The sequence below is a fragment of the Sinocyclocheilus grahami genome, unplaced genomic scaffold (genome assembly GCF_001515645.1).
Source record: "Sinocyclocheilus grahami isolate Dianchi unplaced genomic scaffold, SAMN03320097.WGS_v1.1 scaffold452.1, whole genome shotgun sequence".
Classification (NCBI taxonomy): Eukaryota; Metazoa; Chordata; class Actinopteri; order Cypriniformes; family Cyprinidae; genus Sinocyclocheilus; species Sinocyclocheilus grahami.
In genome coordinates, this window is record NW_015505631.1 from 543,238 (window position 1) to 559,847 (window position 16,610).

The window sequence follows — 16,610 nt, forward strand, 5'->3', positions numbered from 1 at the left end:
ACTGATATTCAAGTCTGCTTTGGTGCCAGTGTATGAGGACCGAGGGAAGCCCCCAGACTCCTTTCAGACATGAGACGGAGTAAAAGATGGAGGCGGGGAATGTGGGGATGATGGGGGAGGGGGGTTTCCAATGAGGGGCTTTGTTGAAGACCAAAAGAGGAGGATGTGCTACCAATCTGGATGTGCTGATCTTTCCAAAATCAAGGTCAATCCAGTGGGGTTTACAGGAGATTTGCGTAGTTTTGGATTTGTAGTTCTGTATCACTGTTGTAGTCATTTATTTTATTTTGTGGAGGATTGTCTTTCTGTTCCTTATAGGGCAACAGAGCTTGATTTTATTTATTTTCTCCCCCTTTTTACAGATAAAAAATAGTAATTAAATTGTTCATTTTATGGGTGAATCTCAGAAATTCAAGTCACATTTTGCCCCATAAAGCCCTATTTTAGGTTTCATGAAGAACCATTGAGTTTTTTTTTTTTCATGATAATTAAGAACATTTTCTCCCCAAATACTCATTGCTGTCTGAATGTTTTGTGGTTAAATTTTAAAAAAATATATTTATCAATGGTGATTTTCTTAATACTCTCATAATACACAATTCATGAAAATGTCACCGTGCAAAATATCTTATTGGCCCTAAAATATGATTTTTTTTTCCCCCATTTTTTAAATTTTTTTTTTTTTTTTTTTTTTTTTTTTTTTTTTTTTTTTTTTTCTGCTTTTTTTTTTTGTTGTGGGTAGGGGTAGGTATGGCTGGATTTTCATGGCAAGTGTCAACAAGACCGGGGATTCAGATCATTTTAGTTGAGCATTTAGAATATGGATTTAAAATCACTTAAACTCATTTGGAGGCAGGATAATGGAGAATGAACTTGACAATGTTGCATCTGATTTGGACTGTACGATCTTATAAAAGGGAAATTGTATTTTTTTTTCTCTCTGCGCAATGCACGCTGATTTAACACATTCTTGTTTATCCAGATTTTTGTGGTCAAATAAGTGAGAAAATATAAAATATCTGACAAGTTCATAGGGTTTTTAAAACCATTATATTGTGGTGGTTGGCCAAGTGGGTATACGTGTGCAAGCCAGAGAGTGCATGATGCATGGTGAAGAGAGAGAGCGAGCAAGACAATCCGCCAATCTGATTGAGAGATCAGCTTGTATAAAAGGGCGGAGCTCCAGAGAAAACTTCCTCTTCAAGCTGCTTCTTCATTTGCTGGGCACACATGCTGTTCGCAGTCTGGCTGGCAGTCAGTTCTCTGCATTTAAAGCCCAACTTTGGCTGCTAGAAATGCTGTATTTTCTCTCTGTAGCTAACCTTTGAAGGTCCCGCTGGTTTTTCCGTTCCAGCTGTTTTTGGACTGCCTTGGAGCAACTTTAACGGAGTCGTCTTACCTTTTCCCGAACAGGCGTGCAATTGCAGCAAGGTTGGTAGATGCATCCCAAACGTGTCTACCATTGCCTTCTCACTCCTTACCAATTTCCAAGTGGTTAGTGTAGTTTGTTCTTTTTATCTACTTATCATACTTTTAGAGCACCAAATTTGAAGTTATTCGTCTAAAACGCTGTCCGAATTGTTGGAGTCTGATGAGTTGGGCTCATTGTTTTGTAGATCTGTTCTGAGTAATGCAGGCTTTGGATGATTTCACTTATGCTTCTTATTTGGGGCAGAGTAGGTTCAATTTAAACTAGCACCGTATGTGTTTTCAGACAACAGATTACTGCTACGCGGACGTGATTCCCTAAAACCAAAGTCAGATGGACTTACATTTGTTAAGGATTGTGCCTATGGCTAGAAGTGTTCCCTTTCTCTTGCATCAGCCATATTTGGTTCTTGGCTCTTCTTTTGAACCTTGCGAAGACAATTTTAAGTCAGAATGACAGAATAAGTCATTCGCTGGTGCACGGATTATGTTCACAATGCATTCTGGATGGTTGTTTAATTGACTCGTGCTCTCTGGTCTACAGGTTCACTCTTTGGTGTTACACAACCTTCAGGAGGTTCGTTTCAGCTGCGTCGTGCACAAATACCGCAGTGATGATCATCAGACTTGGCAGACTGACTCCTGGATACTTCCGTCTCCTGCAGGTGTGTATTTGATCAAATCTTGGTTCATTCTGTGAATAATAGATTGCTTATTTAAATTCATCATATGATGAGGAACCAAATTTTCCTTAATCTTTCGAGGATAAAAGCGTTTATTGTATTATGACAGCATATTGTAGCTTTCAGAACTACACTTCCTTCCAAGTGAAAAATGCCATTTATTCAAACTAAGTTTCAACAATGTTCTGACATCAGAGACCCAACATTAACTATTCGGCATTGAACAACACCTATTCGGCATTCACCAAAAATGGCCTCAAATTAAAATGCTAATGTATGATATGACTCCTTTTAAAATGCATGCATATGTGACACCTACATAATGGCTTTTGCCAGGAGAAAGTAATGTTAGTTGGGGACGTGTAAAGCTGTCCATTGAAAAGATCAGACTGGTGCCGGTCTGGCTTTTACCCAAAGCCAGATCTCAGCTGCCCACTGCATTCCTCCTGGCTAAAAGCGACTGAACTCTAATTATATGAACGATGACCGTGAAGAGCTGAATGAAGGCGGTGTACACATGGGAAATACCAGTTTAGATTCATCCCTCATGAGCTGGATGTAATTCTCACGAATTGGAATATAAAAATAGCATGAAAGCCGCAGGGGGGATCGGTAGTAAACAAGCGTCTTGATTGATTTGCTTTGACAGACATTTATTTTAAAGTTTTTTTTACATTTTTAAAACATTATCAATCGTCCATCTTGAGTTGGACTTGTTTTTTTTACTTTTTGGGCTACACTAGTCAACATTTGAAGTGGATCAAAACCTTTCATCAAAGTTGTCCTAAAACCAAAATGTGTTCTTGTCTTAGGACAACTTTGATGAACTTTTTTTGATCCACTTCAAATGTTGACTACTGTAATATTGGGGTTCATCAACACTACAGTGTAAAAAGTTGTAAATAAAGCAATCATGTGAGTATGTTTTACAATAAAATACTTTCAGTCCTCAATTTCACATTTAATTAATTGTTACTTGTCATTTCTCTAATTAATTGTGAAATTCACTTGCAATTTGAGTGAAAATTGAGTTGTGTGTGTTTTTTTTTTTTTTTTTTCCCCGGTATATTAAACTAATTATTTTCATAGCGTCACAACTGCTCAAAATACTGTATCTTTTATCAATATAAAGCTGCTTTTTCCAACAAGTATCTACATTTGGTTTGTTGTATAGATTGTCTTTATTAAATAACACCCAAGAACATTGCAAATCATTCCCGCCGTTTCAACAAATCCTCATCCATGTTAGCCAGTTAAATAACCTTTTGCTTCGTTTCCAATTCGTCAACAAATTTCACAGAAATCTGAATCTTTACGTTTGCACTGCATAAAAATGTGTACATTTTCTTTGAACTGTTCCAAAAAAAAAACCATCGTGCATCCTCCTTAAGCCCTGCCTAATGATTGTATACTTACTCTTTTTCATCTTAAGCAGATTTATCATCTTACTATTCTTAGACCCATCTAAATCTATACTTGCTTTAATTGCAGAGCGACTTGTTAAACCGCCTTAATGTCACCTTCTCGAGATTGATTTAAACCTGTGTGTGGCGTCATTCGTTTGACTGTTTTATCCACTTATAATGACAAATGCTGTCATAATCTGGTTCTGATTTCTTATTTAATTCATGATGACACTGACATTTCTGTAGTATGCTTTTGATTACAAACAGCTCCTCTCTGAACATTTCAACCCACACAAATGAGCAGAACATTGGTCTTCATGAGATATCAAGTCAGATGATTGTACAAAATTTCAAGAGGTTGGCCTCGTTAATATTTTATTTATTTTTTTTGGCAGAGGCAGGTAGCAGGTGAGGTTCAGGCCCCAACTCCCGACCGCTCCGTCAACCAGATCGCCATGCTGCTGGCCATCATGGGCCTCAGCCTGTCCTACTACAGTGCCAAACAGATGATGGAGAAGGTTCGCCACAAACCCGCCCCGTGAAGATGTGCGTATGTGCTCCGGATCAACGGCATCTGGAGAAGACTAAGCCAATCTGAAGATGTTCAGACTTTGTCAAAATACCTTTCTATAACCTTCAGGGATCACACACACCGCAGGACTTCCGCTTAGGGGTTCTCTTGCTTTAGTTTAGCTCTCAATGGGATCTGGAAGGGGTTGTGGCCTGAGTTTTGATAGTTGACTTGATACATGCATCAGAGAGTCCATTAATGGGTTGCTGCAGGTTCAAAACTCAAGCTCCACCAATGCATGAGTAAATCTGGAGCTCAACTCTGAGCCATAATGTCTTTTAAAGGGAAGGACCTCTGTATTTGAGATGTACCAAGCAACTATTTAAAGCAGGTCCAGTGCACAAGGGTGAAATGCTCAGATTTCCCCCCCAAAAGATGCTTTTGAAGAACGTCAAAGCCTTGAGGACTAATAGTGGAGGTGCTGCTCTACAATACTACACTTGGTGTCAGACACTTTAGGAAATTTACTACACAAAGAGCGTTTGAGGACCTTATGTTAAAGTGACTTGATCTTTTCATTATAACTTGTACTAACAAATTTCTCCAACTCTTTAGATGTTAATGCCGACTTTGTGTGCAATTGCATGAGTTGAAGCCGTTTGTTTTAGTGAAACCAATCCATAATGTTGTTTCTAATACTTTATGATCATGTGATTTATGATGCTGAATGTATTGTATGTTATATTTTTAAGACACAACAATCAAATAAAGCTGTGACTATTTTGAACACTATCAAGTCATGACTCAAGATTTAGAAGAACATTGTGAAGTTCGTCTGACTCATCGCTGTTGATAAAATGTGATTCTCACTGAGTCAAGTTTTATACAAACCATATGAGGTTTTCCTGTCGGCAGAAGCGTGCTGTTGAACAGGAAGTGGGCACAGTCTCAGGCAACGGCTTCCTCGATCTGCATGCGATATTTGTCTACCAGCCTTCTGCAGCTGGCTTTGTCTGACCCACTTACCAAGTTCAATAGACCTCAATTAAACATTTGCACACCAAGTAACTTGAGGTTATATTACATTGCATTCTCAACGCTTCCAAAAGGGTTGGGTGTTTTTTTTTTTTGTTGCTAAATAAATTAAACTAACCTTCATGTGTTCTGGAAATTGACTTGGAGAGGGTTTTCTTTTCCACCAGAAAATGCTAGAAAATGTTATCGCATTACACTATACTAAAATATACTGACCTCCCAAAATTATAATTAATTTTTTTTACATTTGTGGTGTTCCCAGTCAAAAACTGCTTATACATTTTTTCTTAAGCCATATTATTACCAAATCTTGGATTCAATCTTTTTATTGACTTATTTTCTTTCAATTAGCACAGGGTTTTATTTCTTTTTGCGACTGATTGATCGTAGGCCTCATTGATCTGAGCTCATGCACCTCATTTTTGAGTGAACCTTTCCAAAATTATGCACAATGCGTTTTTCACTCCGAAGCTGAGGTGCATGAGCTCAAATCAATCATGCCTACGATCAATCCATTCCAAAAAGAAATCAAGACCCTGTGCTAATTGAAAGAGAACCAGTTGACAAAAAGATATCACAATATGAAAAGCCCTGTCATTTTTGAACGGATTGTCAACACAGCACAAGGGTTAATGTGGTGGTTTAATGATGCAGACATTTAAAAAAAAAAGTGTTGAGTGTTGAGGTTTTTTTACTGCCGCAGCAGTGCAAAAATGGGTGCTAAAAATGTGTTCGCCAAGCATTTGTGTTTGTGTGCGGAGTATGTTTCTGGCCTTTCATTCCACTAATATCTTGCATATTATAACTAACCTAACATATTTATCAGACTGATTTAGCAGCAATGCAAAGTGTTGAAACACCCGATAAGACAAGTGAGATTACTTTCTGCAAATCAGAACCTTATTATAGTCTTCCTTAAACTCAGAAGTGTTACAGAAGCACAAATCGTGAGTCTGTCGAGCATGTGAAGGACACCAGGAAGTTGGAAATGTCATGCAATTTGCTTGCATGCATGCTTATTATGCTATATATTGCTGATTAGTTATGAAAGATGTTGTTGGCTGTCATTTTGAAAGTGAAAGACTGAGCGTTGGGTCCTTAATAAAGATGAAACGTGCAATTGTTTTGTTAAAATACTTTGTTGTATCTCCGATAAATAGTTTTTTTTCCCACAAAAATGATGGGACTTTCAAAATTTAGCTCTGAGCATGCAGACAAGTCTGACTCTACAACTTTTGGAAATGTTTGGAAACATTTGCATTTCCATTTGGTGGAGCAGAATTTATACACTTCAACGTACCTACTTGATTTTGGTTAAAACTCAATGGTGAAGCGCATTTTAACTGCCACCAAAAAAGTCTGTATTGTCTTTGTTTCCTTCGACCACCATGATCTCCCCATTACCAGGCAGCTAATGCAGCATTGCTGTCTGTATGTGTTCTTAAGTGTTGGCATGGATGCTCTGGGCAGATGTGATGTCCTGTGACAGGCCGAGACCGCATTGCATGACACGTGTTGTTCCGCATATCACCTTTAGCTCCTCCCTTCCCGCTCTGCTCTCTGGGCAAATTTGCCCAAAAAATACTGCTGGGACAGTTTTAACATGCTAGTTTAGGACATGAACCACAGCACGCTTGTCCCATTGGCTGCCCAGTGATGCATCATGATGTCGTTGCAGTTGCAAGCTGCAAACTGGAGAAACGAAAGGGACGGGGATCACGTTGGTGACAGAGTATTGCACATGGTTGCTTTATAAAAATGATCAAGGATAAAGAAATAGACCTTAATATGAGGCCTTATGTGTTTGTTTTGATGGTGGTTTATTGATATGAAGGTGGAAGGAACACTTTTGAATATTATAAGCTATAAATGATTTGTATTAAAGAATGAGACTTTAAAATATGAAGGACTGAAATATCAATTCACTGACTACTTTTGTAATGTATCATTAAATCAATTTCAATCATATGTCTCCTTTCCATTGTTGTTTTCATTACCTCACACATTTGCCCTAAATAATTGGTTCTTAACTGGGTCAATGGGTTGCAGACTGGAGAGAAAAACATAATGCTGAATGTAAATAGTGCAATGCGACTAATTTAATTGTGCATATTTAGGATAGCAAATAGTAAAGAACACTTCCCATATACACTACTGTCAAAAGTTTTTATTAAAAAAAAAAAAAAAAAAAGTTTAAGCAGTAATGATTCCTGGTTTCCACAAAAATATGAAGCAGCACAACTGTTTCAACATTGATAATAATCAGAAATGCTTCTTGAGCAGCAAATCAGCATATTAGAATGATTTCTGAAGATCATGTGACACTGAAGACTGGAGTAATGATGCTAAAAATTCAGCTCTGATCACAGCAATCAATTACATTTTACAGTATATTAAAATGAAAAAAAAGTTATTTAAAATTGTAATAATATTGCACAATTTTCATGCATCTAAACAATATTTCTACAGATCCAGACAGCATTGAATACAGGTTCAGTAGCAGTGGGATAAATATTGTTGGTGCCGAATTGTGAATTTAAAATCTGGATCTTGAAGCAAAACCAGTTGAGAACCAGTAATCCTTAAAACATGGACTTAAATTGTGTATATCTAGACAGACGTGAACGTTTACCTCTGATCTTATTTCACAAGCACACATATTGAGACGGATTTGATATGAAGCTGAGTCATCTGCTTCACGTGCCCTGTCTGTCGTGTGCCAGTCTCTGATGCCCGCGGGCGGCAGTGTTGTGACTGCAGTCTGATGCACTGTCTGGACCGTCACAAAGCTCACTGTGTGTCCGCAGCATCCCTGCGCTCTCAGGATCTGCCCTGTCAGCCGCTCAGTGCAAGGAGGCCATCATGGTCCTCTCTAATCTGTTATCCATGTGTTTCTCCTTCTCTTTTATTCATCAGGGTTTGTAGGCGCTTTATCACTGCAGCAATGCTGTATTTCTGCCTATAAAACTTCACTTGTGCTACATTTCCTATGGCTTTGATTTGACAAAAAAGTAAAAGACTGGAAGCTTCATTCACAGTGCAAATTCATATAAGCATATGCATACAAGCATAAGACTATGGAAGGCGATTTTCACAGCATGTATTAAAAAAAACGTTCTTAGGGAAATCTGAATGATGAAATAAAAAGTCAAAATCTAACTTTCACTATTGACGTTTTATCTCATCTACGCATTTATTTTATTTTATTTATTTTATCTACGCATTTATCTCATATTTTTGTCGTCAATTTCAACTTTTTATCTCATAATTATGACTTAGTATGTCATCATTTTGAGTTTTATCTCATAATTATGCCTTTTAGTCAAAAGTTGGTCAAATTTGAGATAAAAAGTCAAAATTATGAAATACCAAATCACAATTATAAGATTAAAAAAAGTCAAAATTATGTCATACTAAGTCGTAATTATGACATAAAACGTTTGAATTATCTTAAAAGGGTTGACTTATGTCTTAAATTCGACTTTTTATCTCATAATTATGACTTAATATGTTAAATTTGACCCTTTTCTGATAATTGTGACTTTTCAGTCTCATAATTTTGACTTTTTATGTCATAATTCTGAAATTGTACATCATAATTTTGACTTTTTATTAATAACTTTTTTTCCCTTGTTTGGCAAAAATAGGCTTTCAGTGTTATCTGAGGAAATGAACAATAATACAATTGTAGTCTTGCTTCTCAGATGTTTTTCCACAGATGTGATTAGATGTGATCAGATTCGCCAATCTGGAATCAAAGTCCCACATCTCAGTAAGAAACGTTCCTCTCTGTGTGTTTGCAGCAGTTGCTATAATAAAACTTCACGCATTTCAATCAAATACCCTTGAAAGGCAAAGTCTTTCCTGTCTATTGTGCAGCCAGACTGTAGGTTTCTGCAGAAAAACATTGTTGGCGGTAGATGTGGCCATTTCGGGGAATGCAGCTTTGGAAAGATTATATACAGCATTAGAGAAGCTGAAATGATGAGTCAGGAAAATGAGAATGAAGACCGCAACGCAATCTTATCATTATGGATTCCTTTCTTATTTGAATCTTAAGATAGTTACACTCTGCCATCTGTTAGCACATTCTGTTGTGCTCTGTAAACATACTGAATGGATTTGAAACTAATGCAATGGGAAGAAAATGTAAATATTTTATTGGTTTTCAGCCATTAAATATCTAAGAATATCTCAAATAAAATTGTATTAAGCCCCCCAAATAATACACTAGGCACACGCTGTATGAAGTATAAAGTATGGCTATTTAAAAATACATTTAAGTGCACTATTCACATTAGTTTTTTCAAGAGTTTGATTAATTTTTAAAATGAGAGCATCTTTGTCCTGAAGCAACTTGAGATCAGCATGTGTTTCATAGAAGTATAAAACTATGGAAGGCCATTTCCACAACATTAATACAAATAATTATTCAGGAAATCTAAACTATGAGATAAGAAGTAATTATTAAATCATAATTAAGAGAAAAAAAGTTACAATTATGACTTGACTCTGCATTCACAACTGACTTTATCTCATAACTATTACTTAGTATCTCAAAATCTTGACTTAGTATGTCATAATTTTGAATTTTTATCTCATGATTATGACTTAAAGTCATTGTCAACTTTTCATTCCATAATTATGAATTAGTATGTCATAATTTAAACCTTTTTATCTCAATTATGACTCAGTATATCATCATTTTTATAATCATTTTTCATAATTGTGACTTTTCATGTCATAATTTCAGCTTTGTATCCCATAATTCTGACTTGTCATAATTTCAACATTTTGTCATAATTCTGACTATGTCATTATTGTAGCCTTTCATATCATAAATAGGGCTTAAAGTCATAATTTCAATTTTTAATCTCACAATTGACTGTCTTAATTTCAAATTTTATCTCATAATTATGATTTAATGTCATAATTTCAATTTTTCATCTCATAATTATGACTGTCACCTTGGACTTTTTTTCCAATAATTATACATTTTAATGACATAATTTTGAATTTTTATGTCATAATTCTGAAATTTTACATAATAATAATTTTCACAAAAAAAAAATGTATCGCATAATTATGATTTACCAAAGCATTATTCTTCTTATTTGGCTTCCATATGGTACTGAGTGTTATATCTGAGTGTGAAATTAAGATAAAATGGTTATTGAGAGTGAACATTCAATGTTTTTCATTACTATCCTGATCTAGAAATACTGTACATAACATTTTATTACATTGTCTCTTTAGAATATTTGATTCTGAATGCTCAATTTTGGCATTATGCAGCCAAATATTTCAATGATGCTAAACTGTATAACTGACTGTCTGATTTCTGTTGACAGATTTGTCTTTTATATCACACTCTCTTTCTTCTCACATAATAAATGAATTCTAGCTCCGGGGAAACACGTCGTGGTCACGCGAGAGCTCAGAAGCAGCCAGATCCCTGCACTGAACCTTGAATGCAGTTGTTTTATCGAGAGTGTTTTGCTCAAAGGCAATTGCTGACAGCCTCATAATGACTGCAACGACCAAACTATTGCACCATTGAAAGACATGTGAAGACAACACCCAGATCAACCCATCGAAACACTGACTGACCTGAGCGCTGGATCGTTTCAGGTAACAGGTGCTGGGAGACATTTGAGTTGTTCAGGTGGAAACATACAGGCCTGGCATGTGGAGAGACAGCCAGAGTGCGCTTGACATGGGAGGGATTTCCAAACATTCCCTTTCTGCAATCAGCTGCCATTTTGCCCTATTGGTCGGCAGATGTGTCCATCACAAACGCTGCTCTGAATAGGATGGGAAGAGGATTTTGTGTGAGATTCATCATAGTGACAACAGCTGAATGTGGCAAGGGCCGTGTGTCACGTCACATGACCGAGTTACATAACATGTACAAGAATCTGTCCACATTCTGATGTAAACAAACCTTTTGAGTTCTAATCTTCTCTCTCATATAGATTTATGCATTAAGCAGATTATTTTCATCTACATTACAGTGTATTTACATGGTATGCATTTCTATAAATGTATAAAAATCCAAAATTGCCAAAACTAAAAAATAATAATAGTACTAAAATTGTAATAAATATCAATATCAGTATATCAATATTATAATAAAATTACAATTTCACAACTTTTACTCAAATGTTTTAGTGTTTATTTTGAGGAGTTGCTAAAAAATATTATAAATTAATATCAATATTAATACTAATATCAACATCAATATTATTCTAAAATGAAAAGGAATGTTTGATTTGCTAAATTCATCCCTGCTGCCACAAAAAATAATACTATAATGAAAATGAATATCAATATCAATATAAACATTTACATGAATCAAATTTCAAAGCTTTTATTTAAAATGTTTTAGTGCATTGACTTTGAGAAGTTGCTAAATTCATCCCCGATGCCACAAAAAACTAAAATAAATAAATATTAATAATAATACCAATATCAACATCAAGAAAATTAAAATTAAATGTTTAATTTGAGCAATTCATTCCTGCCACCACACACACAAAAAACAATTAATATAAATATCAGTATTAACATTAATATCAGTTTTATAACTAAATTAAAATTTCACAATCTTTATGAAATTAAAGAGAAAAATAAAAAATAATAGGTTTCAGTGTGTTGACTTTGAGATCATATTAAGGTTGAATCTTTATAGTGCAGCACTTAAGAGGGGATCTGGCTGATTTGAATTCACTTGGTTCAAGCACAAACCTCAGTAAACGCTTGTGTTCATATTTTCTCTCAGCCATTGTTTCTGTGTAGGAAAGGGAACATTTTTGCATGTCATGTATGTTATGTAATGTATGTGGTGTCACATTCTTCCTATACACAACTCATTGAAACTCTAGGGGCCGTTTTAGTTGCAGTTTGGTGCGACGTGATATTTCTGTAACTTATTCTGTGCACATGTGTCCCAGGGTCCCATTTCAACAGGATACAGCTATAGTTGTGCCGGATATGTAAGAATGAATATGTGTTTGTGTTCCACTGGCCAGCTCATCTCACTGGAGGCCTTCGAGTAAGAAGTGAGCTCAAACATGCAGGGAAACCTGCCGAGTTACTGCGCCGCAGCCAGTTTGAACCAGTTACCATGAGCGGCACAGACGGGTGGAGGGAATGCAAACAGAAACACATCTCAAACTGACAGACACAACACTGGAAGTTCAGAAATGTGTCTTTGGGAAGCTTTAACAGCAGTACTGAGTGCCAATATGAGCCGAGCTCATGTGATTTAACTGGTGCTAACAACTGCAAGGTCACGGGTTTGATTGCCAGGTAATAAAATATACACATCAAACGCATACCTTACGCCAACAATCATTCCTTTTAATTAATTAATTTATTTATTTATATAGCTTCCATAAAAAATGGCAGGCTCAATGTTTTTTTTTTAATTGCATAAACAATAGCATAAATGTGATTGATCAGTCACTGCACACCTGCAGTGATTCATGCAGTCACAGCCTTTGACATCAATGACAAAAGAGTGTTTTCTCCTTGTTAAAAATAGACTATGCATAATCATGTGCTTTGTTGCATTTAATTATTTGTATTTATTTAGCATAGATTTTTAGACACAGACATTTTTGCCAGTTGACCAATGCTATGTTAAGTTCACTTACTCTATACACTGAGTAACTGTAATAGATTTAATCTGACATTTCATGTAAAATACTGTTAAAAATAAAATTTTTAGAAATAAAAATGAACAAATCATCTTATAATTTACAGTGAAAAAGCATAAATTGCCGTTCCCATCTGTGTGGCAGCTCACATTTGATGGTTTTTCATTGAAATAAATGTACATTAGGGTTTTATGTCAAATCTTATGTTGTTAAATTAATGTTTATTGCATTATTTTATTTATTATTTTTTATTTTTTGCCATAGTGGGGTTTTGTGTGTGTCTATTCACCTATTAGTATTACCTCATCTTGTGGAAAAGTTACTTGTGATTAACTTTGATTCATCATTTGACTTTCTCTTTATCTCCCGTGTTTTTAAGATGATTGTCAGTATATTATAAAGGTAAGAAACTGATTTTAGTGATTTGGTATATTAACATTTCAGTTAATGAAATATACAGTTTTTACTGTAAATTTAAGGTCAGTCTGTAAAACTTTAAATGTTGCTACTGTATTTTTCATGTTAAAGTTCTGGCATCTGCAGCATTACAGAGTAGCTGCCAGCTGGACACTTTTGGTAGGAGGTGAGAAAATCTGAGGTTAAAGGTCACAACACATGTATGCTGGTGTGTGTCATGCTCATGTCTATATATACACACATGCTTATGAGGCTTACATAACATACAGACATGCATGTGTCATCTGTGTTTGACAACAAACTGCAGAAATCGTTTTTTTTCCTAGCTGCTGAGTTACAATATTAATGGACAGACATCCTGATGTGAATTCACTCTGGCCCGACGGTACAGTGATTTCATGATGGGTGGAACAAAGACATTTGTGTTCTTCATATAATTATAATGGAAACATTTCAAATGCTTTCAACATACCTTGGTTGAAACAACCTAGTCTTTACTCATATTAAATAGGTATGCATATTAAATTTGATGGTCTGGAAATAAAACAAAATGGCAAGAAAGTTGCCGCTCTGGTTAAATGTGTGATTTTAATTATACTTGATTCCTTAAAGGAATCGTTCGCCCAAAAATGAAAATTTGATGAAAATGTACACACCCTAAGGCCATCAAAGGTGTAGATTAATTGTTTCTTCATCAGATTTGGAGAAATGTAGCATTGCATCAGTGTCTCAGCAATGGATGCTCTGCAGTGAATGGGTGCCATCAGAATGAGAGTCCAAACAGTTGATAAAAACATCACAATAATCCACACCACTGCAGTCCATCAGTTCACATCTGGAGAAGACAAAAGCTGTGTGTTTGTAAGAAACAAATCCATCATTAAGGCATTTTAACTTTAAATCATCCATAATAAGAAGATTATAGATTATAGATCTGTTTTGGCTCGGTGTTTGATCTGTGCAGATTTCTCTCCTGATTCAGACCAGACCACTTTTTCACTGGAGGAAGAAATGTTATGGATTATGGACTTTTATCTGGAAGTAATGATTTGTTGTTAAAAATGCCTTAATGTGAATACTGCTGCATTAGATGCATGTATGGCCGCTCAATCAGATTCATTTAATCTCAGGGAGGGTCAGAGTGTTTGAATTCTCATAGGGTCATATTGTTTATGCAAAGTGCTATTTTGAGCGGGAACATGCTGTACCGCAGACACACTAATGCACACATGTGTGTATATATGCATATATATATATATATCTATATATATATCAAGTTCATGAACACTACACCAGCTCAGAGCTGGGCGCTCGGCCTTATCACAGCGGTATGCATGCGGTGTCAGATAGACATTAGTGATGGATAGAGAGGACGAGTCTGTTAAATAGGTCAGTTGAGCCATAATATATGACATATCACTCAACACATACAGTAAGGCCATGAGAAGACATTAACTGATGGACTGGAGAGGTGTGGATTATTGTGATGTTTTTATCAGCTGTTTGGACTCTCATTCTGACGGCACCCATTCACTGCAGAGCATCCATTGATGAGCAAGTGATGCAATGCTACATTTCTCCAAATCTGATGAAGAAACAAACTCATCTTGGATGGCCTGAGGGTGAGGACAAATTTGAGGAAATTTTAATTTGATTTTTTTATCATATTTATCTACTGTAAAAATCTCCATAGTCATTTCGAAACTCATGCAAATGTCTTGTGGGTCTTTCTGAAAATGCTTTTAATGTAACTATAAATGTATATATGCATACTTCTTTTAATTTTTTAAATATGAATGGCACTGGTCTGTAATGCAAAATATACAACACAAAAAAAACAACAAAAAAAACAGTTGTCACTCATAATGTCAGTTGTGTTTGTACAACATAAAAATACCAAAGGGACTTTTATGACAAAGTTCTTCCTCGGGTTAAAGGTCATGCATGGAGAGAGTCACCAGACCAAGCAGTGAGCTTATTTACATCTACATTTACAACATACGTTTGCTGGGAATTGAACCCATGTGCTTTTTTAATGTTTTTTTTTTCTTTTGCATGCATGATTGCATGATTATATGGTTTGTTGCATTGAATTATTTACTGCATGCTCTTGTGTTTGAATTTGAGCTCAGCTACAGTTTGTCTATTAACTGCTTTTGTGAAAAGGCATGTGTTAATTAGTTATGATGAATTGTTTGTCTTTGAAATTTTTGAAAATGCTGAAATCACCTAATATTTAGTGAAATTAAGATGAATGGGAGCATTTTGCTTTTTCCATACCTTTTATCTTGAAAATCAACCATACATTTACTTGTGCTGCACTAAAAATCCTTTATTTTGCTTTTCTGGTCTTTTAAAAACTGTTTGTAGATCTCTCGTTATGCTATATTACCACCACATTTTGGATTCACTCTTTTTTTATCAGCTTGTTTTTTTTTCAGTTAGCACAGGTTTTGTATTTCATTTTGAAACGGATTGATTGTAGGCCTCATTGATTTGAGCTTATACACCTCAGTTTTCAAGAAAAAAAGCATGGATAATTTGACACTGTTCGCTCAAAAACGCATTATTAAATAATTTTAAAGGGAAAAACATATATTTAATTTGATGATCAAAAATAAGTTTTAAGGGATAAAATTAGTGACTGCAGGGTGACTTTAACTTTTATATTTTTGGAGAAATATACTTTTTGAAGGCATTTGTTTTGTTTGTCTTTGAAAATTCAGACATTTTGAATTTTGAAAATGCTGAAATCAAGTCATATGTAAAGATATTAAAATCAGTGGAAGCATGTTGCTTTTGCAATATCTTTTCTCTTGAAAATGAACCGTGCACTTCAATCAGGAGTAACACTGGCCGTGATTTTAATGCAGGACTGATGGGTTTCATTGCTGAATCTTGTTCAGATGTGAATACTGCTGCATTAGATGCATGTATGGCCGCTCAATCAGATTCATTTAATCTCAGGGAGGGTCAGAGTGTTTGAATTCTCATAGGGTCATATTGTTTATGCAAAGTGCTATTTTGAGCGGGAACATGCTGTACCGCAGACACACTAATGCACACATGTGTGTATATATGCATATATATATATATATCTATATATATATCAAGTTCATGAACACTACACCAGCTCAGAGCTGGGCGCTCGGCCTTATCACAGCGGTATGCATGCGGTGTCAGATAGACATTAGTGATGGATAGAGAGGACGAGTCTGTTAAATAGGTCAGTAGAGCCATGATATATGACATATCACTCAACACATACAGTAAGGCCATGACAAATGATATTGAGACCATGAAAAAAGTCATCCGTGTTGCTGAAGATGCTTGAAACACGTGTTGATGAGCATGTGTAACCTTGAGGAAGCGCTCTTGTTTACTATGGGGTGCTGTGTGTACATTAATGAGGAAAAAAAATTAACTTAAATGATTTTAGCAAATGGCTGCAATATAACAAAGAGTGAAA